Source organism: Scardinius erythrophthalmus (assembly GCF_964197995.2).
Source record: "Scardinius erythrophthalmus genome assembly, chromosome: 17".
NCBI lineage: Eukaryota > Metazoa > Chordata > Actinopteri > Cypriniformes > Leuciscidae > Scardinius > Scardinius erythrophthalmus.
The window spans coordinates 17,038,497-17,058,822 of record NC_138237.1 but is presented as its reverse complement, the minus strand read 5'-3'; the positions used below and the strand labels follow the sequence as shown (position 1 = coordinate 17,058,822).

General features: G+C 39.4%; 1 protein-coding gene across 1 annotated transcript in view; it reads right to left on the bottom strand.

Moving 5' to 3' along the window:
* The window catches only part of efna5a (ephrin-A5a), a 50,901-nt gene that overhangs the window by 18,658 nt on the left and 11,917 nt on the right, over positions 1–20,326 (bottom strand). The gene's annotated exons all lie outside the window — the stretch shown is intronic.

The window sequence follows — 20,326 nt, the reverse complement described above, 5'->3', positions numbered from 1 at the left end:
CACCCAATCAAGACAACGTTGAATCAATTAAAAGTAGAGGAGCAGCAGTTAGCAAGCCACAAAGTCTGGCTTCAATCAGCAACCCATGCTAATTGTCCACAATGCTCTCCCACTGATTTACGGGTGACTTAAAATAGTCTAGGGCACAACACGTTTTGTTTATGTCCTATTAAAGTCCTGTGTGGGAGTATTACCATGGTGTTTTTCGAGCAAGTTACACTTTAATGTATCATCAGGGTGGCACAGCGCTGTGAGAAAATAAGGCATGAGAGAAAAGAGTGGGCGAGGAAGGTATTGTGACTGTCTGGCCTAAAAAGACAACTAATTGCTCGTAAAAAAGCCCTGTATAATAACGCTAAATTGTGATTCACCAAGATTTTGTAACATATATATCTTTTCTCTCATGTCTTATGGCCACCCTGATACAGTATATACAATATATTCTCATTTAAAATAATTTTATAGAAAATATCATAATATTATATTTTACAATATAATTCATTTTTCAAACTTTTAAAGCAAGTTAACCAAGAAAGCTATGCAAGCAGCCTGGTGAAGAAAGAAGCACATCAACATCCTATGTGGGGACCACCAGCATCTAAAACACAACATACACCGACCAACTATGCTGTTTTAATATTAGGATTGGAGTGAGAGAGAGAGAGAAAGAGAGAGTGAGGGTGGCCTAGAGGTTGGCATAGAAGCGTTTTTACCTTCAACAAACGCATCAGCGCCAGAAAAAACAGCACATGTAACGTAATGTAACATCTAAACATAGAGTCCCTTCAGAGAGCCAGGCATGCCGTGCTCAGGCCCCCCACACCTGGTGCTCTCAATCTCCCCCATCCAGCCCAGTTCATCAGAACCCTCAGCGGCCCTGTCAGAGCCTCGTCCATCAGCCAGCCAGCCAACACACCCTGCAGGGCTCAGAGCCAACAAACAGCTACACACACATACACTGAAAACTGTTAGTATAGCTGGAAAGCATGCAGCTATAATTTAGGAGAATGTTTTAAAAACCTTACACGACTTCAATAGAGAATGTAAATTTGAAATCCACCTAAAATCTATTTAAAGTAGCATTTACTGCTTTTAAAGTCTATTTGTATAGTCCAGGTAATCTCTAATGAAAAAGTACCATGGTATTACTATCTGATATCATCACTGTGTCATAATGCTGCCACAGAAATGGAAGCCTGCAATAATAATAAAAAAAGTTAGCTGAATATATTCCCTGGGGGGAGAAAAAAACGATATGCCTGTACCGTATGTTGCACCAATGGTATTGACTAGATATGGTCTCATAGCTTTGGACGAGAAACACCTCCAGACCTCATTTGAATTCGCCTCATACTGGCCTGGAAGGATTAGCTCACTGATGCACCACATATTGTGTTGTACGGACAGCATAGCCAAATAGCATTCTGGGAAGGAACCCTTCTGGAAAGTTCATTTTCCCTCTACTGAGGCAGTCTGGGTATGGGCAGCCCCAGCCCATATAATCACCAGGATTTATAATCGCCATTTGATGACAGGTGATTAAAGTAGACTAGAACACCTCTCCGTAAATCAGATCGGGGTATTCCTGCCTCAGTTGAAGGGACCAAAGATGAAGGGACAGAACCGTGATACAGATGTTTCTTATCTCCACGAACAAGCTAATGAATAGTGAGTTGAGTATATAACGCTCTGCGGCAAGACGTTCTGTGTATGACTGAAGTATGTTTTTAGTGGAGGGAGAGCTTTCCTCTCATTCCGGGTGCTTCCTCTGCTATCTGCATTCAAGAGCTGAGGGCTCCAAGTTCAACAAGCCCTTGTGAGGAAAATATTTATTATGGGCTGTGGTTGTGTGATTGACATCATAACATAACATCCTGGATTATGAAGTGGAATATGATGGAATACGGAATGTTGCGGTACTCTTTGAAGTTATGAATTAGAGGCTGCCATGCAACTGTAACCGATCCATGGCAGAGATATTTTGGTTGAACGAGGACAAGTGATTTGGCGAAGGTGATATTGTCATGCTGAATTCACTGAATGTCTCTAGATTTTGATTGGCCTTCTGAATTTTGGAGTCAAGTTAAACCAAAGTCAGGGTAGATGCCAAAATCAATACAACACGAATGGAAATAGAGCTGTGATATAATATAATATAATATAATATAATATAATATAATATAATATAATATAATATAATATAATATAATATAATATAATATAATATAATATAATATAATACAAAATAATACATTCTATATAATTTTTTTTATGAAAACACTAATAAAAAAAATAGAAATAGAAAAAAATAAACAATACAATAATGTCTAATGTTTTACATAATGTCTCTTTATATTCTAGGTCATTTGGAATAGGATGATCATTAATGGTTCCTTGGCTTTAAAAAGTTAGAAAACCTTTTTGTGGTAAAAAGAATTTGATGTAAATTAAGACAACTGACTATAGCTCACAGCCTCGTTCGCATCCCTGTCAAATTACATATGCCGTCAATCCTGCCTAACGTCCTCTGTCAATATCATAATCCATATTTGTTTCTTCAGTGGCCTGTCTGAGCCTGCTAAAGTAATTAGCATCCCAGAAAACTGCCAGATTTAATCTGTGGTCTCGTGTATGAGTTCATGGTATGTGGTAGTTACCTTGCTATTGTTAGACAGCTAAGACTTCCACTGTTGTCGCTTTAACAGATTGATAGAGCAGCCTTGGCCCTCAGACCACATAAGAGCACAGCAGAAGGGGGCCGGGAAGGCAGGTGGCAAGGCTAACACTTAGTGCAGTGTATTAATACACAACCTCTGTGAATGACAGACATGTTCATCCCCACATTGAAAAGGACAGATGACTATTACGGCTCTTTCCTGTAAGCAAAGCCCCCTTAACCCGCTTTAATAAAGACATATTCTGCTACAATGAATAAAACATGTTTCGTAATCGCTCTATTATTAACAATAGATGATTTTCAGCAAGCACAATATGCGGTGGGGGAGCTGTTTATAATGTGTTCCTCAGAAAAGCACGGGCATCACCTTTTGTGTTGGTTCAATGCCAGCATGAGCTATTTAGTGATGTATGAAGAGATAGCAGCTTGGACTCACTCTGCAAACCGCAGCATCCAGAGCGCTGTTGGGAGCATGAAAACGGTGCGAACAGGCATCAGTCAACAGACATTACTGAGTTTTTTTAGTGCGCACTTAACACGCATACAGCGGTTCTCAACAGGCTGGTCGCCAAGCGTCTATCAACACAGGAACTCAACACACAGACCCTTGTTTAGTTGTAGAAAGACTTGGAGAGTAATTTCACTGGTGTGATATGTTGGCTTTTAGGGTTTAAGCTAGAGCACTAAGGCCTTTTGAGCAACATTTACTGAATACGCATGGCCCTCAAGGTGTTCTAATGGAAACATCCCTGTTTGTTCCGCAAGCTTCAGGTTTCTACTAAATCAAGGGTGAACTTTTCTTTCAACAGGTATAGAAAGCAGTCTGTTGGGCTATTTCTGCAGACCTTGAGTTAACTAGACAAAGGCTCTCCCAGTTTATTTACCCTTCATACGAATTACTTTCAGCCCCAGAAGGAGAAGCGATCACTCAAAGTCAGCATTTTGAAGGGAGGGTGAAGTTTACAGATGGGTGGTAAGTGGGATTTACCTCTTGTGTGTGTGTGTGTGTGTGTGTGTGTGTGTGTGTGTGTGTGTGTATGTGTGTTTGACTTGGAGCATGGTACACACAAAAGCAAGTATGGGTTGCATTCTGAGTGAGTGTGAATAGGTACAGGGGCCTATTTGAGAAACAGGTCTTGGCAAGCCGCCCTGTGCAGTATTGATGGACTCCATGAAAGATCTTAAGAAGTGCTGTCACTGGCAGACCAATGATGTGGCTTTTTTTCCTGCAGCAGGTAAAACAGAGCTAATCCTCTTTTCACTCCTAACTAATTGAAAGCAGGCCACCATTAACAAGAGATTTGACACTATACTACACCTCCAGATGGAGGACAGACATTAGGATTAATAAAAGAAAAAAGAAAGGTCAAAGACATGAAGCATGGGAAAATGAGGGGGATTCTACAGAACGGCAGGAATTTGTGTCCCTGATCTATATTTAACACTTTAACAATGAATTGTTGATGCAAGCCTTTTGCAATATGTTAATATAGATGACTTATCTATCTATCTATCCTAAGATTTAGCAAGTGAAGAGCGATATTCAAACATTCATCGAGCTTACACACCCACATGGAGGAAAGCGCACAAAGACAAACGTATTCGCACACTCGTGAAGTTTCTCCTGCATTGAGCGCAAAGTATCAGCATTCCTCTGTGCCTGCTGGCTCTTGTCCCTCTACACTTGTCACACTGAAATTCACCCGCTCGAATGTTTTAAAGTCTTCTGAAGAGTCTCTTGCAGGCCTGTTAGCACGGGGGAAGTGTCAGGTGACAAAGCCAGGCTTAAGGACTCACTGGGGGCCTCCTGGCCCTCTCCACTTCACTCTGTCGTCCACACAATAGCTAATTGGAGAGATCTACAGGGTTCAAAGATCCAGGATTTAATCAGTATTTAGCACCATCTGGCTGCACAAACTCCTCCTCCTCCACATCCCTGAATTTAAGACTTCCTGCTCAGGTTTTGGACCTTCAGGCCTTTCAAAATAAAGCTTGGCAACAAGACGAAGATACAGTTGTAAAACCTGAATGTTTTATTTATTCCTGAAGTGCATTTGGGGGGAAACTTAATCTTAAGTATCAAGTTTTAAATGTCAAACAGATGTAAGGCACGTTAAGGGACACGGAAATTTCTACTCTTATTTTTATTTTCAAGCTACAGTCAATTCTCATGCTGAAGGATCAGGTTACCTATGCCACTGACCACATCCCAGTCTATACCGTCCCTCCCTCGCTTTCTTTTCATGTCTTTCTGAAGATGCTGTTGCTTTAGAAGCAAGCAGCAGTGCCTAATGAGCATCAGTGTGCTGTGCAGTGGCATATATGTGGGTTGCCAGGTCTTTCTTCTGTCAGTCACTCCTACTGAGCCATTTAACACCATTTTGACCAAACATGTCAAACGGGAGACAAACGCACCTCTTACTGAGGACAATTGCTGCATGTTTAGCCATTTTCCTCAACAAATCCGAATGTAAACAGATGGAATGAAAAGAGATTTAGTGAATTCCAGTTCTGTGAAGGGTTTGGAAATGTCAACATATGTTCAAAATGACAGCAGCCTAAAAGAAACACCCTGGCATGCATAGAAAGTGCTTATACTCTTTTTTTAGTACACTCTTTCTTCTGAGTCTATACTTGTCACTCAACAGGTACAGATAAATGGCTCTTTTTCTATGGAGATTTAAAGGCTTAAAGGATTGTTTACACTGTAAAGTCAACCAAAAAACAACATACCACCGGTAAAATGGGCGAGATCAGCACGTGACGCTCCAAACCGGGTTTGAGAGAGAACCGGTAGGAGAGAATGGCATAGACTCCTATCTTTAAAGGAAATCCCTGTGCATGTTGTTAGGCATTGTTTAGAGTAAACATAATCATCTCCATTTCACAGCACTATCATCTTCCTCATCTACGAGACCGGGAAGTCTGCTCAGGCACCTCTAGACTGCCTCACAAATGAGTGTCAGGCAACTTTCCAAACAAAAACACATTCCCCAGCACATCCCTGCCTTCATTCACGCCTAATAAGCCATGCTCCACACATACGCTCGTAAGTTAACAGGAATCGATGCCATTAAAAAGTCTTAACCGAGCCTGAGTTGTCAGATCAGGCCAGAGGGATGAGCTCAACTAGTGTGAGCCAAGAGTTTATAGAGATAAAAAGCAGGCATTTTATCAATGGCCTACTCTGCAGCCTCATGGGACCAGACTCCAGACGGAGAGGAGGAAGCCTCTTTTTGCTTGCGGGCGTGGCAGAACAATACAGCACTGTTCCAGGTGTGAATGTTTCCTAAACCAACAGATCTGATGCCACGTCGCTGCAGGCAAAAAAACAGAAAACAAGGAAGCAAAGTGTGCCAAAGATGCTGGTGCTGAAAGTTTGAGGGTGATACGTCAGTGTGATTCAGTGTTCACGCTTGCGACATGTACGTCTCATAATTTCCCGTAATTTCAACTCTAGGAGGGACCTCGAACAAATGATCGAAGATGAATGCAGGTATGTGAGGGTGCGAGAAGTCAAAAGAATGAATAAGCACAATAGCATTCATTTATCTGCATGAATCATGCACAGGCAGTTTCGCTGTGGCACACTGTGAAAATCAAATGCTGCAGAGGCCTGAAAGCTTTAAAGAAACAGTAAAAAAAAAATATACAAATCACTTACTCAACCTCATGTAGCTCTAAACCTCTAAGTTTTTACCACAGGAGACATTTACTATAATGCCCTATGGGTGATTGTGATTTAACATGTTTAATTGTTTGAACCAAGCACAAACACAAATGAGTTTTAAAAGCTATGGCGGAGGGGAAGATTTTTTGTGAATAGTGACATAAAGTTGGCATGAAATGGAAATTCACCCTATCTATTTGCTAAATGCATGTTATTGATCTTTGACCATTGTAATTTTTAATCAAAATGTCATAACTCAATCTTCTGGTGAAATGACATACTCTGGTAACATTTGCTAGACTCCTCCGATCATTGAGTTAGCCTTAACCCCACAATGTTGTAACCTGTACAAAAGCGTATAAAAGAACGAATTGCACTTCCTGTAGACTGGGGTGTGTAACGACATTTTACACACTGGAAAGTTAACTTTTTTTGGTTTTGGGTAAAGCTTCTATTAGTAGTAGTAGCTACACACTGCATCGTCATTTTCTTTTTTCCATTAGATGACAGGTGGCAACCAACTATTATGGTGTAACAGAAATACCGCCATCTACTGTGCTGGAGTGTCAACCAGATAGTTACTGGAGCTGGATTATTAACAATATTAGTATAGTATGTAGAATGAATATGATATCAATAGTTGATATCTCAGTTATCATCAATACAGATGTATTGCGACACCCCAGTGTGGGTTCAAACCACTTGGAATAAGTCATATGGACCACTGTTTTTTGGACCACAGCTCCATTCGGTTTCATTACATGGACAGAACACCTTGGATGTTTTGAATAAAATCTCCTCTTGTATTCCATGGAAGAAAAAAAAAACATTTAGAACAACATAAAAAAAAAAAAAAAAATATTGAATGAACTTTAGATATCAACTGGTCAATTTTGGAAACTGCAAAAATTGCAGCTAGGGCCCCAAACACCCACTCCTTCATGAGAGGACTTCAAGTTGTCCAAGACAGGTAGACACAAACAGATATTGTCAATGGCACATGAAAAGAAGATACGCTTATCTGCGGTTTAGCTAGGCTTTAACTAGCACGGCCTCGTTAGCAGACCTGCAAATGAGCTGGAGCCACTGCAACGTTGAGGACTGACCGCCACGTTTATCTTTGGAATGTGGGAATTTAATCTGCGGCCCAGGAGAGGACCCTCCGCGTTGACAGTTTGTCTCTTCAGATGGACACCTCGGGCTGGTGGGAATGCAGGAGGCACCGATGAGCCCTGATTATGGTTCGGCTCAAAGTCTTGTCTCTCCACACCTCCTACCCTGACCTAAGCAGAGAAGAACTCCTCATGGCCTCTCCATGGGCCCAAGGGAGGGCAGCTGGCCCAACAGTTGCTCTAATGCTGGTCCTTAGAGATCTATCTTGAATTCAGCATTTTAATTTAAGTAAAAGTTACATGATAATTAAAAAAATATGAAAAACCGGAGAAAAAAAGACCTATAAAAGTGCACAGAGGGTAAAATAGCAGAGCAGATGAATCCGCAAGCCGCAAAATAGCAAATAAACTCCAATTTCAATAAGACACAAACCCAAATAAAACAACGATGTGCTTTCAAAGGGAGAGGACTGAATTTTTATAAGGAATTCCACAGAGCTATAAAAATGTATTGAATGAATCAATTCTGCGTGAAACAAACAAGCACAAACAGAAAAAAAAACTTCAGAGAGCAGCGCTGAAACGAGCACCTTTAATAAAGCCACGCCAGACCTTTGGTTTCTTACAGATGGAGCATCAATCATGAAGGATGGTGCATGCACTTCGTTCTTCTAACTCCTGGAACAAAACCATTGACTATTGACATAAGGCACAGGGATAGCTGTTTGGGACTTATCCCTTGAGAGGTGAGGACTGATAGATAGAGACTGTATGTCATGTACCCATGATTTTTATTCACACTCCCTCTCTCAGTCTGTCTAAAAATCATGTCCAGAGGGGAGTTCAGTCTATCTATTTGATGAATAGTCCTGAAAGACTTGTTTTTTTCTCCCACACACTCCCACATTTAACCTCCCACTGTTTCTCTCTCTCTTCCTCTCTCACCATACCTCGCTAATGACCACACCGCTTGCCGGCGCACGGTGGCTACCCATCAATAACTCCCACATCACGCAGGTTCAGAGAGGGGAGCCAGATGAGCCTCCGGCAGGCACACATCTGCTTCCCGCTTTTCTGTGGCCGGTTGGTGTCCCGACGCACGGCATTCTTTCAGAGAGAGCGTGGCATAGCTAATGCATGTTGTTGGGCTTGTTAGCGTGCGGCCATGGGCTGCTTATTTATTACAGGGCTTCCACATGTTTTACTGAACGGAGCTAACATGGCACAGATGTTGTGTAACGGCAAACATGTTTTAGTGCTGCTTTGCTAAACAGGGGAAACTTTAACCTGTGAGGGATAAAATGGGCTAATACATTATGAGTAAACGAATAATACAGAGAGTAAACAGTGGCGCACAAAAAAATCTTATTCTTAAAGCTACACTGTGTAATTTTTTTAGTTGATTCTTAGCAAAAAACACTTAGTTCTTTCAAAAATATATGTGCTCATTAATGTGTATTTACTTCTGTCAAGTAATAAAGTATTCTCGTAAGTTTATAATCTGCCATTGAAAGCACATACGGGTGAGGGGTTCGAATGCCGGTCGCCATGTTGCCCCTCCATCTTGAAACTACATTAGCCAAAGAGGGACATACCTGTAAATTCAAGCTTCGCCTTTCGCGCTTTACACTCAGTGACACAGAGACGAATGCGAGGGGGAGATTACTCGCGACTGCCGGCAGATTTGAAAGATTGCTGATGGAGGATCACGCCTATTTTCGAGGACATGTAGCAGAGTCGCCAAGGAAGCGAAAGACAGAATTAAAACGTCAACGCAACAGGCAAATCAGCAAGACCAAAGTCAATACTGGAGTAACTTTTCCCAGATGGAAAGAGCTCATGAGGAGCAAAGATTTTAAAACGGACACCGAAGTTGCCTGCTTTCTTCTCGGCAGGTAATCCAGCCTATTTGTGTAAATTCGAAGTTTTATAGTTGCTTGTCTAACCATAGCATGGTTGTGCATAACGCCAGAACGACCTCTAGTATAACTTGCGTTAATTTTCCTCACGTCAATGGTGAAAAAGTATTGTTTACCTTGTAACATAAATCTGTGCTGCGACGGATCACAGGTGATGAATAGTTTTAAAGGCGCAATTGGACGAAGTCGAACTGGAAGCCATGTTAATCTTGGAATAATACGGCCACCGTAGGAGTTAAAACGCCATCGAAATTGAAAGGAACAGAAACTAATATTCACTGGGTAGTCATATACAATTTCACCGCCAGATGGGGGAAATTATCACACAGTGTAGCTTTAATCCAAATATTTTTGTCGTTGTCCAGTAAAAATGTCTAAACATTCTTCAAATACGACAAACGTACTTCAGCATAGTTGTTTGAGGTATTAAGACTTGTTTTAAAATAATATATCATAAATTAGGTTTATTTATCTAACCCAATTGGTAAATTGTTGTTTCTTGTTTTAACAATAAACCTCACTCACTTAAGACAAGAAAAAAAAATATATTTAGCATCATCCTATGTTAACATACTGTATATTTATGTAGAAAAATGTATAAAAAAAAACATTTACCAAAGTTAATAAATGCTGTAAAAATATTGTTTGCTGTTAATGTAACTATTGCACAATGCTAACATAAAACACCTTATTGAAAAGTGTAAACTTAAAAAAAAATTGCAGTGTGACATGATGCATATAAAACATACACAAGCATTTATCCTTATGCTTCTAGGGTGAATATTATTTACAAGCAATTATATAACAACAGAGTACATTAGGCATGAAGGAATGTGTTTTCTCTTACCTGAGCAGGAAATTCAGTCACCCGAAACGAGGAAACACAGAGACAAAGAGAGAGAAAACAAATCATTAGTTTATCAGATTATGCTTTTACATTATATATCCATTGTAATGTCTAGCACAGGGAATTGCAGCAGTTAAATAGCTCTGTTGTCTCACCGAAATAATACAGCAAGCTTGTGTATGAATTCTATTGATAGAAAAATTTGGATGTTTCTATATCAGTCAGTTGCTTGAAAAAAAAAGCACAACACTAAAAATACCTAATATAACACTGACCCACATATTAACAACACTCATGTACACCCTCGTTACTTCAACGGCCCATTACAGTCAGAGCACCATTGAGAATGGCATTAAATTGTAGGGAGCCGGGAATTCACACAGGAACCAACTTCTCGCTCTACCTCAATGCGTGGGTGAAAATACCTTTCCTGTCTTGCACAAAGGATCACTCTGTGACCCCATGGCACTTCATCCAGAGTGGATAGTTATGACTCTGTGTCCATTATCTAAATGGAGAGCACTTGAGCAGTATTGATCAGGGCCTCTTTAAACTCATCACACTGTCCTGACATTGTATCCAGGCATCCGCCAGGTCAAAGGCTAATAAATCTGAATCATAAATGAGCCAGTCCGCAGACAATGGATGATGAACTTTTAGAGCCTCCCCTGAATTGTCTCTGGACACTTGATGATTAAATGTTAGCATGATGTCACAGCTGAGGGATGCCTCTGATGACCGGAGTAACGGAGCGGAGAGCATTCTGAAATCACTTTGCTCCAACTCGATTCCACTCTGAGTTTTCCATTTCAAGACAAAAATACCCCTTTTTAATTAATAAAATGTTACAATGGTAATAATTATTAATACTTAATTTAATTACAAATATTATAATTATAATTTGTGTATAATATTAATTTATAGTTTTAAATACAGTATATATATATATATATATATATATATATATATACGCAAATATGTTGTATATAGTACAGTATATTATTATAATATTGGAATCTTTTGAGAATTTAATATTTATATTGAATATAATACATTATATTTGCCAATTACATACAGTATACTATATGTTACTATAACAAATATTATTATAATCATTTTAAACGTAAACAATATTGGAGCTGAGAATGTTATATTTATAATATTTAATATAATTATTATTACTATTATTATAATCACATTTTTGCAGGCAAAAATATTCATCCCCTATTTCCTTTCCACTCTTTATCACTTACATATTCTGCCAATGACTAAATAGGTTGTTTTCAGTGATTCATATAGTCCCAGTGCAGTTTTCCATGATGAACCCTTCAAATATGCAGACTAAGGTGTTGGAGGAGAGAATAACATGGTCATGTGTGTATGGTGAGGAGGTGTTACAAGTTATAGTGCTGTTAGACAAGTAGCTCAAAGGCAATTTTCCCATTGTAAGAGAGATCTACAGCGCTAACAAATCACACACTGCCGAATCTGCACCCACACTGACGTCCCTGAACAAGAAAATCAAAACTTTTGTAAAAGACCAGTGGTCCTCTCTTTTTTCTCCTCACTGTGTAGAACATCCTCTGTCCTCATTTGCTCTCATTCTGCCCGGATTTCTAAATGAAAAGTCTCACAGTCTAAATTCTCTGGCAATGTTCAAGGTTTTTAAAGCAAATCTCTGTGATATACGACTTTATTTGTGAGTATTGCACAGATCTAAGATAACAAGGAGGTATCTGATCCAGATGCTTTGCAGGAAGAGGGGGAGGGGGGGGGGGAAGAAAGGGGTTGTATTCTCCACCGTTATGAGCAGATAACCGTACACACAATGCTTTCATCAAAAACATATGGGGCATCACAGAGGATATGGGGCTTTTCCTCATCCAGACAACAATAGTTAAGCTACACAATGCATTTAAATCGTCTTTATGGGATTATTATGGATGTCTGAGTTGCAAAATGAGTGTGGGAGTACAGACACACTCTCCGGCGCAAACAAGACACAAAGCCACAGTGCTGATCCTATCGAGGCACGGCTCCCGCAGGCCTTTGCTGGAACTTAAATGACATCACATGACTCAAGAGAGCCAGCGAGCATCCTGGTTCATCCAGTTTCTGTGCATCAGCCTGAAGAGGTAATGCAAACAGCGCTAGGCTCCGCCCCTCACCTAAGGCAATGCTGGCAAAGGCCTCAGCCATCTCAACCCGATGCCATCAAGCTATAAATTAGAATTTTCAGAAGCAGACACATCATGCAAATAAGAAAGAGAGACAAAAAAGGACAGGAATGTTGATAATGCTGATAAGTTCTCACACTGCGGACAATAGCGCAAAAATAAAACTAAAAAGAGTCCTGGAATTTCTTGAGGAAACAGGCGATGTGGTGTACATACTAATTATCTACCCACAAGGCTGGAATGAGAACAACTGTCTGTTCAAAAGGATCAAGGGAAGAATAAGTAGTCTGAACCACAACCATGTACCTGATCCTTTCCTTTTTTTGATGGAGAGCAAAGGCTTAGTCTTTCTTCCCTCGACAGAATCGCGAGTGGTAAGACGGTGTGTCTGACATTCACACCGTGAGCGCTGGAGGACGGTACTCTCAATTGTCATGTTATGATTAGTGACATTTGAGACCTGGTAGATTTCAATAGGAAAGGTCAAAGTGTCAGACAGTCCAGTTTCCTGTGACATCACCTCTCAAGTGACAATGAGAGCCGGATAGTTCGGTATGACACTGCATCATGTTCAATTCGAAACTACTGAACTACTGATCCATATGAGATCCCTCTGGTGCATAAAAACAGCGCCTGTTTTGCCAGCAGGGCACATGATTGTGATAACCCACATGTTTTACTTAAACAAAAACCCATCCAGATGTTTTGGATTATATAGTATGGCTGTCATCCTTAGGGTTTCAGGACCCACAGGTGTGCAAGACAGTTTAAAAACAGGTGAATGCACTTTTGGAGGGTTAGACGCAGACGCAGCTGATGCAAGGAGACAACACAGTCGGCTTTCATCATTGCTAGTCCTTTGACGTGGGCTCGGTGTGTCACGGCCTTAGCACCCATTGAACCTTTCAAATGCACAACATGTTCTTTGGATTATTAAAATGTTCTTCACACTAAAATAAAAAAAAAATTAAGAACTGTTCACTGAAAAATGTTCTTTGGGGAATCCAAAAGGTTTCTACTTTGGCAACGCTGCAAAACCCCCTTTTTGGAAACTTTATTTTTAAGATTGTATATGGACAAAAACAGTAAAAGAAAAATTCTTCAAAAGAGTGTTCCACAGAAGAAAGTCAGTCATGCAGGTTTAGAACTACATGAGGGTGAGTAAATGACAGATTTATGACATACTTTTTGGATGAACTATCCCTTTAATTCTTTAAATATCAAGAAAACACATTACCGTGACATCACTCAGTGAGCCACAAGCCATTTCATTGGCCCTAAAGGAGAGATAGATGACCCTTATTTCGGTGTGGGAGTGAGATGGGGGTTTGATAGGGCTGAGGTTTGCACCGAACTCCACCTGCGCTGATGATGAGGTGAGGGTTGAGTTACAATGACCAGCTTATGCAGACTTCCTCTAAACGCTTTTAGATCTGACAGATTTAAAGCTGAGGACGGACACACCTCATTCATCTGACCATTCACGCACACGGACACGCCATATCTTTACATATAGAAGAGAAAGAAATGTTTATTTTATTTACAGCTTGTGGAAAAATAGGAACGTCTGAGTGCGAGGCGCAGGAGGTTATCTTCAGGCCAGCGTTAAGGGAAAGCACATGTTTGGCCTCACTTTAGAGGCTAATGTCAGTTGGATTGAATGGCTGGGAAAAATCCAGGCTGATTCCAGCACCATCCAGCCAATGGCAGAGCATTAATAACCTGCCATGCAATACTTTTAATGCCCCATCAAATTTTATTAAGCACAGTAGCCATCAAAACGCAAAATAGATGCTTTTTTCAGGGAGTTACATGCCGTATAAAATATTATAAAATGTTTTTAAGTATATTTTTTCTGGTGGAGCCCCAATCCTAAGGTCATTCCGGAGCTTTATTTCCAGAAACAGCCAGGAGAGCACATCACCACGGAGACGTCTGCCCTGATGATCCTCACAGCTTCAAAGAGCTCAGTCCCACACATACAAAACCACAGAGGCGCAGACATATGAAAGGCGTCTGTGTGGATGTGTGCGCGTCTGCTTAGGTCAGTATTGCCGCGTTTCTGTGTGTGTGAAATCCTATCAATGTCACAAAGGTCACGCTCGCTCAAGATAACCCGGGGAGATTGGTGTGAGGTGCCAGGGTTTTTTCTTCTCTTTATTTTGTGATTAGGTGTCACAAGGATTTCTTTGGTGTCACAATGAGGCCTTTCATGTCGTGGGCACCTCAAGGTTTAATAGGCGATTCACTACATTCAGCATGAAATGTAAAGAAAGAAACCGGCCGGCTCACAATACTCACCAAGACCACAATGGCATGCACACCAACTCATTTTTTAAAGCGAGAGGAATTCTATCCTTTTTGTTGTAAAATGTTTGTGTAATTCCCACAGGAAATCTGGGATCGAATGGCCGCGCACAATGAACACAGAGGCGTCCATTTAGCGTGTCACTCAGCTTGTGGTAAAGCTTATTCGGGTGAGTTATGTTTAAGGGGAACTTTTAAAGGTTAAAGTCAGCGGCCAGGATCAGTAAAACGAATGGAACGGCCTAACGAAAAAGAGTCTGTCAAAACAGTGCCTCGCCACAGTTCAACAAATATGTTACCATGTTTACAGTGACCATGACAACAGATTCTGCGAATAGACGTGTTCGGTGATCATGCTTATTTTGTGATTCACGCTTGCCCTGAAGTCCCTTTTTCCACTGTGGGTCTATGAATATTCCCTGTGCGTTTGAAACAAACTGTGCATTTAAGAGGATCCACAGGCTGACTGACAGCATTTCTATATATGTGGTCATGCACTACTCATTCAACACTTCCTGATTTAAGCACAACTCAAAATGTTTCATTATAATATCATTTTAAGGCTTGGAGTGAGGAGAAATCTGATTGGCTGTTGACCCAGGTGTAGCCTAAACTTGAATAAATAACAACAAGGGCTGTCAATCAATTTAAATAAATTATTTATTTTTATGTATGTAACTTTTACTTATGTATGTAGCCCTTACTTAGTTAAATCAGCATATTTGCAACATTTAAAACTCAATGCAAATCTGCAATAATGCTAAAACATTCACCATATAAAGAAAGCAAATGACTTTACCTTTGTTAAAAGTCCTAGGTTTTAACTATAAATAATTATAAATTAATTAAACAAAAACAAATGTATTTCATCATCATACAATGATAAATGGTCTAATAGTACTGTGTGTATCATGTATATGTGAGGTGCAGCTCCAGTCCATCCCAATCAGATCTGAAGGTTTCGATCAATTAAAAAAAAAACAAAAAAAAAAATAAATCACATGAAACAAAATTAATAACTGCATTAACAACATTTTAAAAATTACATTGTTAAACCTAACTACTTTGACAGCCCTGATAACTATAAATATTTCCTTGTGAATGGTTGCCCTCTACATCCGTCCTTCAATCATGCTCTTTTCAGTGGCAGAGCGTTAGTCTTCAGTAAAATAGACAACATTTAAACGTATGCGGCCAAGAGGGCAACATACATAAAAGAGAGTCTGCAAAGAGATCTGAGAGCAGGGCTCTTTAGCAGAGACAGTTTTATAACCTGATTCACTCAGCAAAATACAGCTCCATAAAAGAAGCTCTCTGTCCATGCAACGTCATGGCACCATGACAGGCCGTGTTAATCACTGCCGTTATATGCACATCCAGCAGACAATCTGCAGCCACAACTGAAGCCTGCGCTGCATAGCTCAATCAGCCTGAGCCCAGCAGACCAGAGCCTGGAAACCGCTCTCATTCCCAGAAAAATCTGCTGAGGGAAGGGGGTAATATCTTCTCTCGTCATAGCTGCAATAGTCTAGGTCTGGTTCTGATCAGAGATAAATGTCTTGTTGAGTGGACTGTGCTGTGCTAGACCGGTCTTAGGGCCTGTCTGGGGTCAGTATGGATCATTTTGTTAATAGAGGCCTGATGTTGGTATATTACAGTGTCAAGAGTATAACTCTAAATGGTCACACCGGGTACACTCTAAGTACTTGCATGCTGTCCAGTGTTTTTCTGTACAGGCCATCACCAAACATCACCAATGGTCTTTTGGTCAATGGTCTTACATGACTACGCAAATACTCTTGTGGCTCTGTGCGATATTGATTTGCAGCAGCAAACAGGAAATTGTAGGAAGGAAGTAGAATTAATATCAATTCAAATAACAATTAAGAAATATACTGTATATAACAATTTTATAACAAAGAAACAGACTGAATGTTGGCTTGTTTGAAAGTTTTTAAGACAGACAGAGAAACAGACAGATAGATAGATAGATAGATAGATAGATAGATAGATAGATAGATAGATAGATAGATAGATAGATAGATAGATAGATAGATAGATAGATAGACTGTCCGTGTGATGTAATTTCTACACACACTGTCAAGTAAAGCACAATTTTTGTGTCCGCGTGTAAAACAGCGCATGTGCGAGTGACTTGAGCGCTTGAAAACAAAGTCCACTAGACAGTGCGCACACGCCGAACGCATCTTTCCACGCACGACCAAAGGAGTATATTTTGAAAGGCTTGCACGCTCAACTGTGAGCGAGATCGAGCGGAACGCTGAAAATGTAGTACACCCCGGCCTTAAGTCTTTTGCCTTGTTAGTCAAAACTGTAGATCAGTAGATAAGCTGAACAAATAGATAGGACAGAATGATTAATGCTGACTGTGAATTTCAAAGAGTCAGCTTTAAAAGACAGGCTGCCAACTATCATGTGTCTACACCACCAGATAACCTTCGACTCAGCTTTCATGGGGCGTTTGATTCGCTGTGGCCCCCTCAGTGGCTAGGGTGAGAAGGAGCACAACATGAAGAGAGGAAAAGTCCCTGTGATGGTGCTGATAGTCACACTCTCGGTGTGTAGTTTCCTCCATCTGTGAGAAACAGCCTGTGCTGCTTGCTCAGCGGGAAAAGACACGAACACAAACAAACACACACTAGGCGGAGCCGCCATTCTGGCCTGAGATTCTAATCACTTTGACTCACATTTGCGTTTATTTGTCCACATCAGACAATGCAAACAGTGCACTGCATATTTACACTATTAATGGAAGAAAAGTCCTAAATTACCAGGTGCTGACATCAATCCAAAACCCGAGTATGTATAGTATAACATCATCGCGAATATAAACCTAACAATAGGCTTCTCCAAGTCATGTGAGAGTTTGGCTCCCGCTAAGATCCCGCTGATGTGCTGAAACCTCCTACTTGTGCCAATGAGAGAGGTGTCAGACACAATTAGACACCTTGCTCCGCACACCGCGTGGACCAACGCGCTACTTGTCTCTTCTCATTTACAAAGATTTTGTTCAACAGTTCTTTCATCTGCTTCCACAGACCATCTATTTCAATTGGAAACGAACGCACTCAGACATAACCAAACAGAATTTAGTAAAAATAGTCTTCAGTTAAGAGCTAAACAAGGCAGGCACGATTATGGTCTCAGTCACTGAACCAAAACTTGAGAGAGATTGCAACTTTTGGGATAGCTACAAAATGTTGGTGTGTTAAACAGCCATGCAACTATGCAGACTAATTGTCCAAATTGTCAGGTAAACTGATTCACTTGGCCTGTCAACTTACAGCAGTTTTTTTCTGTGAATTATTATTATTATTTAAATTTTACACCATGTTGGCACTATGCCTGTCATGATTATTGATTAATCATATGATCATGTTTATTTAATCTAATCACAATAATTTGAGATAACCGCAATAATTGTGCAGTTTAAATTTCATTTACATATTGCCATTCAAATAATTTAAGCACTTAAAGAAATGCCATCAACTATGGTAGGGAGAATATAATCTGGCAGGGAGTGAAGAATAAAGAGTATAAAAAATACTGTTAGAAAGTACACAAAGATAGTCAAAGGTTTGTATACGAAATTAAGGCTTGTGTTTCATCATACATTTACATATATCACTACATTTTAATATATTATACAAAATTCATGACTGTAACAGGCCTAGTCAGCACCAAAATAAAATCTTCATGGCAAGCAAAACAGCTAAAAAGTACAATAAATAAGCTCTTCCAGCATTTTCAAAAGAAAGTACTTAATATTTCAAACTAATATTTGAAAGAAATTCTAAAACCTTTCCTGTGCGACTTTTTAAAAACTTTCTCCATAAACCCTTTCATTTAGTAATTAATTATAAAAAAGAATAAAAAAAGTTAATTAATCATGACCCCTGACTCTTTTTTTTCAACCATCTAAGCAATTCAAACTTTAAGCACCACCTTTATGAGTGATTTTGCCTATTCAAGCCTTTCTTTGAATTAACTTTTTTTAATTTTATATTACAGAATTATCTTTTTATATATATTTTATTTTTTTAATAAGTGTTTGTTATATATTTCTCAGAAAATATTTATATATGTAATTATGTATATGATTATTGTATTATATATATATATATATATATATATATATATATATAACATAATACATATTCATGTCAAACCATTCACAACTATTTATTGATGTATCCTTTCTCATTTAAGTGCACAGTTAGCTGAGAAAATCAATAGCTCAAGACCACACGCCCTTTAATCAAATCTGGTTTTCTTAAGTGCTATTTATACCTAATGTTAGCGGCAAACCACAGGTTGCTCATCTGACGGGCCCTGGGAGAGCACAACATATGATTCAAATACCAGCACAGATACTAGAGCTTTCACAAATCTTCTCTGAAAACACCGTCCTCACGCCCTGTAAAAACGCCCCTGGGCTTAACGAAAGAATGTGCCAGAGCAGTTTCTCTCTCTCTCCGCTAGAATGGGAGTATTTTTTTGGCAAACACACCAATTCAATTAGCACCTGAAAGAAAGTGGGCTCCTCGGTGTAATTATATCATCGGTCTAATTGGAGAATTCTGGGAAGCCTTTCTTTTGAATGTCGCTTTCTTCAACTCCGGCCTGCTCTCCGTGCTGCAGTTCATTTCCACTGGTTTGTTTGGAACACAGAAAACCACAGAGGTTGTCGCTGTGATTACACATTTGATTTGGAATTAAAATGACTCAGGGTGTGTTGGCTTGAACTTGATGTGCCACAAGCCCATCAATCTTGGTGTGGACAACATTTCCAGGTACTTTTCAGTTGGTTTTCCCCACCCTGACGGGCACTCTTTTCATTAAAAGCCACCATTTTAAATTGGATTTTCTTCTAAAAGAATAGAAATGTCATTTTAACTGATTCCTATTGTTTTTTACTTAAATGTTAATAATTACCCGTTCTACCAAAATACTATATTTACAACAGTAATTTAAACTACATTCAAACTGTGGTACCTCGGTCTCAGCCACCAATGGCATTAAGATAAGAAATAAAAAATACACTCTAAAAAATATTTTTTTTTTCCAGTTGTTAATAAAGATTATTGGAGTACGTTTTACAAGAAAATACTATTTCAGTTTTTACTGTGAAATGTCACATTTAATTTAATGTCTTTAGCCCTATTCGCACAGGATAAGTATTATCTAAGTAATATCTGGTGACCTGTAGTCATTTGTAATAATTGCAGAGGTTGTCTGTGATCTTAATCCCGTGTGAATCAGCCATGTCCGTAATTTGTAAAGTAAAAATTCCCCCGCAAATGACCTACCATATTTACTTGCTGATTCTTTGTAATTGTTTGTGAAATTTACTAGCAATTTCTGGGTGAAATATTTTTCTGCATCAAAATCTTTTCAGTCTGCATAATATAAAATATATAAATATAGATAGATAGATGGATACATAGATATATTTATTTTATGTTAGTAAATCTGTTACTTGGGCTGAAAGGTGATATTGTCTTGAGGTATATATTTATATATATATATATTTGTTTTGCCCTTAGTGAGTCCTGAACAGTAAATTTATTTATCCTTGACACAGCAAATATCTGTG